We start from the raw sequence: 12,287 nt of genomic DNA on the forward strand, positions 1-12,287 counted from the left end.
CACACTTCGGGCTTTCGATCTTCCCCGGCCCAATGGCGTCGATCCTGGGGGGCCATGCTTTCCACCAGATGACTATATTAGCCACCTGGCGTACTAACAAGCGCCTAAACCCCAGTGTGCATAATGTATCAATCTACTAGGGCGGCCAACATCCAAAACCGCCTTTTCGAAAGATACTACACTTGATCTTAGCCAAAAGGCCGAGAAGCGATAACCAGAATTGGTTTCAAACTACGGAGCCACCCAAGGATCCTGAAAAGTCCATTTGTGGAGATGAGCTCCTGGACTCCCGTTAAGAAGACATGTTGTCAACCTCTAGATCCCTTACATGCCTGCACTTTTCGGCTTGCTGCTGCTGCAATCCATGCGTTTTAGATCTGCATAACTCCACCTCTTTAAACACAGCACCTTCACCCCCTGCTGTTCCCACCCACCTCAACACCGTTGGAAAGGAGGAGAAACAATTAAGGCGGGGGGTGGGGTGGAACGAGCAGCTGTCTACCCTTAGCAGGAGGGCTCCTGATTACATACCTCTCCTGCTGCTGCTGCTGCTGGCTGTCCAGCAGCAGACTGAAGGTGGCTGCTGCTGTGCACAGGTATATAAAGGCTCAGAGCCTATTATGACACGCGCAGCCAGCGTTCCATTGCCACATTCCATCTACTGCAGGCAGGATACCTGGCTGGCTTAATGTCGCTGAGAAGCTCACAGAGACCGCCATAAGCAACAGTTTAACAGAATGCCACAGACTAATCAACCAAACTTTTTGGGTTGGGTTCTCTTTTATAGTCTGCAGGCATTAAATGAAAGAAGTCAGTGTTCCAGCAGAAGGAGACAACGTTTCAGAAAAGGCATTGTAGCAAACCAAAAAAGAAATTTTAAGCGCAGCAGAGTAACCAGCGCACATACCTGTTAGCTCAGGTGAGTTTAAAAGGCTGCTGTTGATAACAAGGGCATTTGCTAAATAGATGGTGTGTGTGCAACAATATACTGAAAGGTCAATTATATTGTGCAGCTTATCTCACCACCTGTAGTTATTTAGGTGAAAGCTCCAAAATGCTTGCCTAATATGTCTGTTTATCCAAAAGGAAGTAAAAAGGGAGAGCTAGAAAGATAGCATTGCATCACATTACATGGCAATGCAATGCACAGTTGCTGAAGTTGAACCAAAATGAGCTTGTAATCTGGCTTCTGCAACTTTGAACATGAAAAATCCAATGAGGAGAAGAAAAGCAAAGCCAAAGAGTCCATCCCAAAATCCAACAAACAAGCAAAATGAACAAAAAACATTGAATTCAATTCTTTCTGATTTTAGAAACTGCATTAAAGAAGGGGTGCACCGGTCCTGGAGATACTGCAATACCAGGTCAATGCGTGGAGTGGACAGAGCAAGCTCTTTTTCCATCTCCCTGTTCTAAAAATCCATTTAATATATGGTCCCCAGATAGGGGACGTATCAGATATTAAACTGATAAGAACAGATACTACACTTGATCTTAGCCAAAAGGCCGAGAAGCGATAACCAGAATTGGTTTCAAACTACGGAGCCACCCAAGGATCCTGAAAAGTCCATTTGTGGAGATGAGCTCCTGGACTCCCGTTAAGAAGACATGTTGTCAACCTCTAGATCCCTTACATGCCTGCACTTTTCGGCTTGCTGCTGCTGCAATCCACGCGTTTTAGATCTGCATAACTCCACCTCTTTAAACACAGCACCTTCACCCCCTGCTGTTCCCACCCGCCTCAACACCGTTGGAAGGGAGGAGAACCAATTAAGGCGGGGGGTGGGGTGGAACGAGCAGCTGTCTACCCTTAGCAGGAGGGCTCCTGATTACATACCTCTCCTGCTGCTGCTGCTGCTGGCTGTCCAGCAGCAGACTGAAGGTGGCTGCTGCTGTGCACAGGTATATAAAGGCTCAGAGCCTATTATGACACGCGCAGCCAGCGTTCCATTGCCACATTCCATCTACTGCAGGCAGGATACCTGGCTGGCTGAATGTCGCTGAGAAGCTCACAGAGACCGCCATAAGCAACAGTTTAACAGAATGCCACAGACTAATCAACCAAACTTTTTGGGTTGGGTTCTCTTTTATAGTCTGCAGGCATTAAATGAAAGAAGTCAGTGTTCCAGCAGAAGGAGACAACGTTTCAGAAAAGGCATTGTAGCAAACCAAAAAAGAAATTTTAAGCGCAGCAGAGTAACCAGCGCACATACCTGTTAGCTCAGGTGAGTTTAAAAGGCTGCTGTTGATAACAAGGGCATTTGCTAAATAGATGGTGTGTGTGCAACAATATACTGAAAGGTCAATTATATTGTGCAGCTTATCTCACCACCTGTAGTTATTTAGGTGAAAGCTCCAAAATGCTTGCCTAATATGTCTGTTTATCCAAAAGGAAGTAAAAAGGGAGAGCTAGAAAGATAGCATTGCATCACATTACATGGCAATGCAATGCACAGTTGCTGAAGTTGAACCAAAATGAGCTTGTAATCTGGCTTCTGCAACTTTGAACATGAAAAATCCAATGAGGAGAAGAAAAGCAAAGCCAAAGAGTCCATCCCAAAATCCGACAAACAAGCAAAATGAACAAAAAACATTGAATTCAATTCTTTCTGATTTTAGAAACTGCATTAAAGAAGGGGTGCACCGGTCCTGGAGATACTGCAATACCAGGTCAATGCGTGGAGTGGACAGAGCAAGCTCTTTTTCCATCTCCCTGTTCTAAAAATCCATTTAATATATGGTCCCCAGATAGGGGACGTATCAGATATTAAACTGATAAGAACAGATACTACACTTGATCTTAGCCAAAAGGCCGAGAAGCGATAACCAGAATTGGTTTCAAACTACGGAGCCACCCAAGGATCCTGAAAAGTCCATTTGTGGAGATGAGCTCCTGGACTCCCGTTAAGAAGACATGTTGTCAACCTCTAGATCCCTTACATGCCTGCACTTTTCGGCTTGCTGCTGCTGCAATCCACGCGTTTTAGATCTGCATAACTCTACCTCTTTAAACACAGCACCTTCACCCCCTGCTGTTCCCACCCGCCTCAACACCGTTGGAAGGGAGGAGAACCAATTAAGGCGGGGGGTGGGGTGGAACGAGCAGCTGTCTACCCTTAGCAGGAGGGCTCCTGATTACATACCTCTCCTGCTGCTGCTGCTGCTGGCTGTCCAGCAGCAGACTGAAGGTGGCTGCTGCTGTGCACAGGTATATAAAGGCTCAGAGCCTATTATGACACGCGCAGCCAGCGTTCCATTGCCACATTCCATCTACTGCAGGCAGGATACCTGGCTGGCTGAATGTCGCTGAGAAGCTCACAGAGACCGCCATAAGCAACAGTTTAACAGAATGCCACAGACTAATCAACCAAACTTTTTGGGTTGGGTTCTCTTTTATAGTCTGCAGGCATTAAATGAAAGAAGTCAGTGTTCCAGCAGAAGGAGACAACGTTTCAGAAAAGGCATTGTAGCAAACCAAAAAAGAAATTTTAAGCGCAGCAGAGTAACCAGCGCACATACCTGTTAGCTCAGGTGAGTTTAAAAGGCTGCTGTTGATAACAAGGGCATTTGCTAAATAGATGGTGTGTGTGCAACAATATACTGAAAGGTCAATTATATTGTGCAGCTTATCTCACCACCTGTAGTTATTTAGGTGAAAGCTCCAAAATGCTTGCCTAATATGTCTGTTTATCCAAAAGGAAGTAAAAAGGGAGAGCTAGAAAGATAGCATTGCATCACATTACATGGCAATGCAATGCACAGTTGCTGAAGCTGAACCAAAATGAGCTTGTAATCTGGCTTCTGCAACTTTGAACATGAAAAATCCAATGAGGAGAAGAAAAGCAAAGCCAAAGAGTCCATCCCAAAATCCAACAAACAAGCAAAATGAACAAAAAACATTGAATTCAATTCTTTCTGATTTTAGAAACTGCATTAAAGAAGGGGTGCACCGGTCCTGGAGATACTGCAATACCAGGTCAATGCGTGGAGTGGACAGAGCAAGCTCTTTTTCCATCTCCCTGTTCTAAAAATCCATTTAATATATGGTCCCCAGATAGGGGACGTATCAGATATTAAACTGATAAGAACAGATACTACACTTGATCTTAGCCAAAAGGCCGAGAAGCGATAACCAGAATTGGTTTCAAACTACGGAGCCACCCAAGGATCCTGAAAAGTCCATTTGTGGAGATGAGCTCCTGGACTCCCGTTAAGAAGACATGTTGTCAACCTCTAGATCCCTTACATGCCTGCACTTTTCGGCTTGCTGCTGCTGCAATCCACGCGTTTTAGATCTGCATAACTCCACCTCTTTAAACACAGCACCTTCACCCCCTGCTGTTCCCACCCGCCTCAACACCGTTGGAAGGGAGGAGAACCAATTAAGGCGGGGGGTGGGGTGGAACGAGCAGCTGTCTACCCTTAGCAGGAGGGCTCCTGATTACATACCTCTCCTGCTGCTGCTGCTGCTGCTGGCTGTCCAGCAGCAGACTGAAGGTGGCTGCTGCTGTGCACAGGTATATAAAGGCTCAGAGCCTATTATGACACGCGCAGCCAGCGTTCCATTGCCACATTCCATCTACTGCAGGCAGGATACCTGGCTGGCTGAATGTCGCTGAGAAGCTCACAGAGACCGCCATAAGCAACAGTTTAACAGAATGCCACAGACTAATCAACCAAACTTTTTGGGTTGGGTTCTCTTTTATAGTCTGCAGGCATTAAATGAAAGAAGTCAGTGTTCCAGCAGAAGGAGACAACGTTTCAGAAAAGGCATTGTAGCAAACCAAAAAAGAAATTTTAAGCGCAGCAGAGTAACCAGCGCACATACCTGTTAGCTCAGGTGAGTTTAAAAGGCTGCTGTTGATAACAAGGGCATTTGCTAAATAGATGGTGTGTGTGCAACAATATACTGAAAGGTCAATTATATTGTGCAGCTTATCTCACCACCTGTAGTTATTTAGGTGAAAGCTCCAAAATGCTTGCCTAATATGTCTGTTTATCCAAAAGGAAGTAAAAAGGGAGAGCTAGAAAGATAGCATTGCATCACATTACATGGCAATGCAATGCACAGTTGCTGAAGTTGAACCAAAATGAGCTTGTAATCTGGCTTCTGCAACTTTGAACATGAAAAATCCAATGAGGAGAAGAAAAGCAAAGCCAAAGAGTCCATCCCAAAATCCGACAAACAAGCAAAATGAACAAAAAACATTGAATTCAATTCTTTCTGATTTTAGAAACTGCATTAAAGAAGGGGTGCACCGGTCCTGGAGATACTGCAATACCAGGTCAATGCGTGGAGTGGACAGAGCAAGCTCTTTTTCCATCTCCCTGTTCTAAAAATCCATTTAATATATGGTCCCCAGATAGGGGACGTATCAGATATTAAACTGATAAGAACAGATACTACACTTGATCTTAGCCAAAAGGCCGAGAAGCGATAACCAGAATTGGTTTCAAACTACGGAGCCACCCAAGGATCCTGAAAAGTCCATTTGTGGAGATGAGCTCCTGGACTCCCGTTAAGAAGACATGTTGTCAACCTCTAGATCCCTTACATGCCTGCACTTTTTGGCTTGCTGCTGCTGCAATCCACGCGTTTTAGATCTGCATAACTCTACCTCTTTAAACACAGCACCTTCACCCCCTGCTGTTCCCACCCGCCTCAACACCGTTGGAAGGGAGGAGAACCAATTAAGGCGGGGGGTGGGGTGGAACGAGCAGCTGTCTACCCTTAGCAGGAGGGCTCCTGATTACATACCTCTCCTGCTGCTGCTGCTGCTGGCTGTCCAGCAGCAGACTGAAGGTGGCTGCTGCTGTGCACAGGTATATAAAGGCTCAGAGCCTATTATGACACGCGCAGCCAGCGTTCCATTGCCACATTCCATCTACTGCAGGCAGGATACCTGGCTGGCTGAATGTCGCTGAGAAGCTCACAGAGACCGCCATAAGCAACAGTTTAACAGAATGCCACAGACTAATCAACCAAACTTTTTGGGTTGGGTTCTCTTTTATAGTCTGCAGGCATTAAATGAAAGAAGTCAGTGTTCCAGCAGAAGGAGACAACGTTTCAGAAAAGGCATTGTAGCAAACCAAAAAAGAAATTTTAAGCGCAGCAGAGTAACCAGCGCACATACCTGTTAGCTCAGGTGAGTTTAAAAGGCTGCTGTTGATAACAAGGGCATTTGCTAAATAGATGGTGTGTGTGCAACAATATACTGAAAGGTCAATTATATTGTGCAGCTTATCTCACCACCTGTAGTTATTTAGGTGAAAGCTCCAAAATGCTTGCCTAATATGTCTGTTTATCCAAAAGGAAGTAAAAAGGGAGAGCTAGAAAGATAGCATTGCATCACATTACATGGCAATGCAATGCACAGTTGCTGAAGTTGAACCAAAATGAGCTTGTAATCTGGCTTCTGCAACTTTGAACATGAAAAATCCAATGAGGAGAAGAAAAGCAAAGCCAAAGAGTCCATCCCAAAATCCGACAAACAAGCAAAATGAACAAAAAACATTGAATTCAATTCTTTCTGATTTTAGAAACTGCATTAAAGAAGGGGTGCACCGGTCCTGGAGATACTGCAATACCAGGTCAATGCGTGGAGTGGACAGAGCAAGCTCTTTTTCCATCTCCCTGTTCTAAAAATCCATTTAATATATGGTCCCCAGATAGGGGACGTATCAGATATTAAACTGATAAGAACAGATACTACACTTGATCTTAGCCAAAAGGCCGAGAAGCGATAACCAGAATTGGTTTCAAACTACGGAGCCACCCAAGGATCCTGAAAAGTCCATTTGTGGAGATGAGCTCCTGGACTCCCGTTAAGAAGACATGTTGTCAACCTCTAGATCCCTTACATGCCTGCACTTTTCGGCTTGCTGCTGCTGCAATCCACGCGTTTTAGATCTGCATAACTCTACCTCTTTAAACACAGCACCTTCACCCCCTGCTGTTCCCACCCGCCTCAACACCGTTGGAAGGGAGGAGAACCAATTAAGGCGGGGGGTGGGGTGGAACGAGCAGCTGTCTACCCTTAGCAGGAGGGCTCCTGATTACATACCTCTCCTGCTGCTGCTGCTGCTGGCTGTCCAGCAGCAGACTGAAGGTGGCTGCTGCTGTGCACAGGTATATAAAGGCTCAGAGCCTATTATGACACGCGCAGCCAGCGTTCCATTGCCACATTCCATCTACTGCAGGCAGGATACCTGGCTGGCTGAATGTCGCTGAGAAGCTCACAGAGACCGCCATAAGCAACAGTTTAACAGAATGCCACAGACTAATCAACCAAACTTTTTGGGTTGGGTTCTCTTTTATAGTCTGCAGGCATTAAATGAAAGAAGTCAGTGTTCCAGCAGAAGGAGACAACGTTTCAGAAAAGGCATTGTAGCAAACCAAAAAAGAAATTTTAAGCGCAGCAGAGTAACCAGCGCACATACCTGTTAGCTCAGGTGAGTTTAAAAGGCTGCTGTTGATAACAAGGGCATTTGCTAAATAGATGGTGTGTGTGCAACAATATACTGAAAGGTCAATTATATTGTGCAGCTTATCTCACCACCTGTAGTTATTTAGGTGAAAGCTCCAAAATGCTTGCCTAATATGTCTGTTTATCCAAAAGGAAGTAAAAAGGGAGAGCTAGAAAGATAGCATTGCATCACATTACATGGCAATGCAATGCACAGTTGCTGAAGTTGAACCAAAATGAGCTTGTAATCTGGCTTCTGCAACTTTGAACATGAAAAATCCAATGAGGAGAAGAAAAGCAAAGCCAAAGAGTCCATCCCAAAATCCGACAAACAAGCAAAATGAACAAAAAACATTGAATTCAATTCTTTCTGATTTTAGAAACTGCATTAAAGAAGGGGTGCACCGGTCCTGGAGATACTGCAATACCAGGTCAATGCGTGGAGTGGACAGAGCAAGCTCTTTTTCCATCTCCCTGTTCTAAAAATCCATTTAATATATGGTCCCCAGATAGGGGACGTATCAGATATTAAACTGATAAGAACAGATACTACACTTGATCTTAGCCAAAAGGCCGAGAAGCGATAACCAGAATTGGTTTCAAACTACGGAGCCACCCAAGGATCCTGAAAAGTCCATTTGTGGAGATGAGCTCCTGGACTCCCGTTAAGAAGACATGTTGTCAACCTCTAGATCCCTTACATGCCTGCACTTTTCGGCTTGCTGCTGCTGCAATCCACGCGTTTTAGATCTGCATAACTCCACCTCTTTAAACACAGCACCTTCACCCCCTGCTGTTCCCACCCGCCTCAACACCGTTGGAAGGGAGGAGAACCAATTAAGGCGGGGGGTGGGGTGGAACGAGCAGCTGTCTACCCTTAGCAGGAGGGCTCCTGATTACATACCTCTCCTGCTGCTGCTGCTGCTGCTGGCTGTCCAGCAGCAGACTGAAGGTGGCTGCTGCTGTGCACAGGTATATAAAGGCTCAGAGCCTATTATGACACGCGCAGCCAGCGTTCCATTGCCACATTCCATCTACTGCAGGCAGGATACCTGGCTGGCTGAATGTCGCTGAGAAGCTCACAGAGACCGCCATAAGCAACAGTTTAACAGAATGCCACAGACTAATCAACCAAACTTTTTGGGTTGGGTTCTCTTTTATAGTCTGCAGGCATTAAATGAAAGAAGTCAGTGTTCCAGCAGAAGGAGACAACGTTTCAGAAAAGGCATTGTAGCAAACCAAAAAAGAAATTTTAAGCGCAGCAGAGTAACCAGCGCACATACCTGTTAGCTCAGGTGAGTTTAAAAGGCTGCTGTTGATAACAAGGGCATTTGCTAAATAGATGGTGTGTGTGCAACAATATACTGAAAGGTCAATTATATTGTGCAGCTTATCTCACCACCTGTAGTTATTTAGGTGAAAGCTCCAAAATGCTTGCCTAATATGTCTGTTTATCCAAAAGGAAGTAAAAAGGGAGAGCTAGAAAGATAGCATTGCATCACATTACATGGCAATGCAATGCACAGTTGCTGAAGCTGAACCAAAATGAGCTTGTAATCTGGCTTCTGCAACTTTGAACATGAAAAATCCAATGAGGAGAAGAAAAGCAAAGCCAAAGAGTCCATCCCAAAATCCAACAAACAAGCAAAATGAACAAAAAACATTGAATTCAATTCTTTCTGATTTTAGAAACTGCATTAAAGAAGGGGTGCACCGGTCCTGGAGATACTGCAATACCAGGTCAATGCGTGGAGTGGACAGAGCAAGCTCTTTTTCCATCTCCCTGTTCTAAAAATCCATTTAATATATGGTCCCCAGATAGGGGACGTATCAGATATTAAACTGATAAGAACAGATACTACACTTGATCTTAGCCAAAAGGCCGAGAAGCGATAACCAGAATTGGTTTCAAACTACGGAGCCACCCAAGGATCCTGAAAAGTCCATTTGTGGAGATGAGCTCCTGGACTCCCGTTAAGAAGACATGTTGTCAACCTCTAGATCCCTTACATGCCTGCACTTTTCGGCTTGCTGCTGCTGCAATCCACGCGTTTTAGATCTGCATAACTCCACCTCTTTAAACACAGCACCTTCACCCCCTGCTGTTCCCACCCGCCTCAACACCGTTGGAAGGGAGGAGAACCAATTAAGGCGGGGGGTGGGGTGGAACGAGCAGCTGTCTACCCTTAGCAGGAGGGCTCCTGATTACATACCTCTCCTGCTGCTGCTGCTGCTGGCTGTCCAGCAGCAGACTGAAGGTGGCTGCTGCTGTGCACAGGTATATAAAGGCTCAGAGCCTATTATGACACGCGCAGCCAGCGTTCCATTGCCACATTCCATCTACTGCAGGCAGGATACCTGGCTGGCTGAATGTCGCTGAGAAGCTCACAGAGACCGCCATAAGCAACAGTTTAACAGAATGCCACAGACTAATCAACCAAACTTTTTGGGTTGGGTTCTCTTTTATAGTCTGCAGGCATTAAATGAAAGAAGTCAGTGTTCCAGCAGAAGGAGACAACGTTTCAGAAAAGGCATTGTAGCAAACCAAAAAAGAAATTTTAAGCGCAGCAGAGTAACCAGCGCACATACCTGTTAGCTCAGGTGAGTTTAAAAGGCTGCTGTTGATAACAAGGGCATTTGCTAAATAGATGGTGTGTGTGCAACAATATACTGAAAGGTCAATTATATTGTGCAGCTTATCTCACCACCTGTAGTTATTTAGGTGAAAGCTCCAAAATGCTTGCCTAATATGTCTGTTTATCCAAAAGGAAGTAAAAAGGGAGAGCTAGAAAGATAGCATTGCATCACATTACATGGCAATGCAATGCACAGTTGCTGAAGTTGAACCAAAATGAGCTTGTAATCTGGCTTCTGCAACTTTGAACATGAAAAATCCAATGAGGAGAAGAAAAGCAAAGCCAAAGAGTCCATCCCAAAATCCGACAAACAAGCAAAATGAACAAAAAACATTGAATTCAATTCTTTCTGATTTTAGAAACTGCATTAAAGAAGGGGTGCACCGGTCCTGGAGATACTGCAATACCAGGTCAATGCGTGGAGTGGACAGAGCAAGCTCTTTTTCCATCTCCCTGTTCTAAAAATCCATTTAATATATGGTCCCCAGATAGGGGACGTATCAGATATTAAACTGATAAGAACAGATACTACACTTGATCTTAGCCAAAAGGCCGAGAAGCGATAACCAGAATTGGTTTCAAACTACGGAGCCACCCAAGGATCCTGAAAAGTCCATTTGTGGAGATGAGCTCCTGGACTCCCGTTAAGAAGACATGTTGTCAACCTCTAGATCCCTTACATGCCTGCACTTTTTGGCTTGCTGCTGCTGCAATCCACGCGTTTTAGATCTGCATAACTCTACCTCTTTAAACACAGCACCTTCACCCCCTGCTGTTCCCACCCGCCTCAACACCGTTGGAAGGGAGGAGAACCAATTAAGGCGGGGGGTGGGGTGGAACGAGCAGCTGTCTACCCTTAGCAGGAGGGCTCCTGATTACATACCTCTCCTGCTGCTGCTGCTGCTGGCTGTCCAGCAGCAGACTGAAGGTGGCTGCTGCTGTGCACAGGTATATAAAGGCTCAGAGCCTATTATGACACGCGCAGCCAGCGTTCCATTGCCACATTCCATCTACTGCAGGCAGGATACCTGGCTGGCTGAATGTCGCTGAGAAGCTCACAGAGACCGCCATAAGCAACAGTTTAACAGAATGCCACAGACTAATCAACCAAACTTTTTGGGTTGGGTTCTCTTTTATAGTCTGCAGGCATTAAATGAAAGAAGTCAGTGTTCCAGCAGAAGGAGACAACGTTTCAGAAAAGGCATTGTAGCAAACCAAAAAAGAAATTTTAAGCGCAGCAGAGTAACCAGCGCACATACCTGTTAGCTCAGGTGAGTTTAAAAGGCTGCTGTTGATAACAAGGGCATTTGCTAAATAGATGGTGTGTGTGCAACAATATACTGAAAGGTCAATTATATTGTGCAGCTTATCTCACCACCTGTAGTTATTTAGGTGAAAGCTCCAAAATGCTTGCCTAATATGTCTGTTTATCCAAAAGGAAGTAAAAAGGGAGAGCTAGAAAGATAGCATTGCATCACATTACATGGCAATGCAATGCACAGTTGCTGAAGTTGAACCAAAATGAGCTTGTAATCTGGCTTCTGCAACTTTGAACATGAAAAATCCAATGAGGAGAAGAAAAGCAAAGCCAAAGAGTCCATCCCAAAATCCGACAAACAAGCAAAATGAACAAAAAACATTGAATTCAATTCTTTCTGATTTTAGAAACTGCATTAAAGAAGGGGTGCACCGGTCCTGGAGATACTGCAATACCAGGTCAATGCGTGGAGTGGACAGAGCAAGCTCTTTTTCCATCTCCCTGTTCTAAAAATCCATTTAATATATGGTCCCCAGATAGGGGACGTATCAGATATTAAACTGATAAGAACAGATACTACACTTGATCTTAGCCAAAAGGCCGAGAAGCGATAACCAGAATTGGTTTCAAACTACGGAGCCACCCAAGGATCCTGAAAAGTCCATTTGTGGAGATGAGCTCCTGGACTCCCGTTAAGAAGACATGTTGTCAACCTCTAGATCCCTTACATGCCTGCACTTTTCGGCTTGCTGCTGCTGCAATCCACGCGTTTTAGATCTGCATAACTCTACCTCTTTAAACACAGCACCTTCACCCCCTGCTGTTCCCACCCGCCTCAACACCGTTGGAAGGGAGGAGAACCAATTAAGGCGGGGGGTGGGGTGGAACGAGCAGCTGTCTACCCTTAGCAGGAGGGCTCCTGATTAC

General features: G+C 45.2%; 9 non-coding genes and 1 pseudogene across 9 annotated transcripts; all 10 read right to left on the minus strand.

The window, feature by feature from the left end:
- Positions 1-120: 120 nt before the first annotated feature.
- On the minus strand, positions 121-212 carry LOC141180092 (U2 spliceosomal RNA; annotated as a pseudogene).
- Positions 213-1,327: 1,115 nt separating this feature from the next.
- On the minus strand, positions 1,328-1,518 carry LOC141180532 (U2 spliceosomal RNA). The gene has a single exon (XR_012256268.1). It is a non-coding gene; the product is annotated as a U2 spliceosomal RNA (small nuclear RNA).
- Positions 1,519-2,633: 1,115 nt separating this feature from the next.
- On the minus strand, positions 2,634-2,824 carry LOC141180533 (U2 spliceosomal RNA). The gene has a single exon (XR_012256269.1). It is a non-coding gene; the product is annotated as a U2 spliceosomal RNA (small nuclear RNA).
- Positions 2,825-3,939: 1,115 nt separating this feature from the next.
- On the minus strand, positions 3,940-4,130 carry LOC141180534 (U2 spliceosomal RNA). The gene has a single exon (XR_012256270.1). It is a non-coding gene; the product is annotated as a U2 spliceosomal RNA (small nuclear RNA).
- A 1,118-nt stretch (positions 4,131-5,248) lies between these two features.
- On the minus strand, positions 5,249-5,439 carry LOC141180535 (U2 spliceosomal RNA). The gene has a single exon (XR_012256271.1). It is a non-coding gene; the product is annotated as a U2 spliceosomal RNA (small nuclear RNA).
- Positions 5,440-6,554: 1,115 nt separating this feature from the next.
- Positions 6,555-6,745, minus strand: LOC141180536 (U2 spliceosomal RNA). Its single transcript, XR_012256272.1, has one exon. It is a non-coding gene; the product is annotated as a U2 spliceosomal RNA (small nuclear RNA).
- Positions 6,746-7,860: 1,115 nt separating this feature from the next.
- Positions 7,861-8,051, minus strand: LOC141180537 (U2 spliceosomal RNA). The gene has a single exon (XR_012256273.1). It is a non-coding gene; the product is annotated as a U2 spliceosomal RNA (small nuclear RNA).
- Positions 8,052-9,169: 1,118 nt separating this feature from the next.
- On the minus strand, positions 9,170-9,360 carry LOC141180538 (U2 spliceosomal RNA). The gene has a single exon (XR_012256274.1). It is a non-coding gene; the product is annotated as a U2 spliceosomal RNA (small nuclear RNA).
- Positions 9,361-10,475: 1,115 nt separating this feature from the next.
- Positions 10,476-10,666, minus strand: LOC141180541 (U2 spliceosomal RNA). Its single transcript, XR_012256276.1, has one exon. It is a non-coding gene; the product is annotated as a U2 spliceosomal RNA (small nuclear RNA).
- Positions 10,667-11,781: 1,115 nt separating this feature from the next.
- Positions 11,782-11,972, minus strand: LOC141180542 (U2 spliceosomal RNA). Its single transcript, XR_012256277.1, has one exon. It is a non-coding gene; the product is annotated as a U2 spliceosomal RNA (small nuclear RNA).
- Between the last annotated feature and the right edge of the window lie 315 nt (positions 11,973-12,287).

This window comes from Phyllobates terribilis, unplaced genomic scaffold (genome assembly GCF_046119375.1).
Source record: "Phyllobates terribilis strain yellow unplaced genomic scaffold, ASM4611937v1 Scaffold_30__1_contigs__length_15301838, whole genome shotgun sequence".
NCBI lineage: Eukaryota > Metazoa > Chordata > Amphibia > Anura > Dendrobatidae > Phyllobates > Phyllobates terribilis.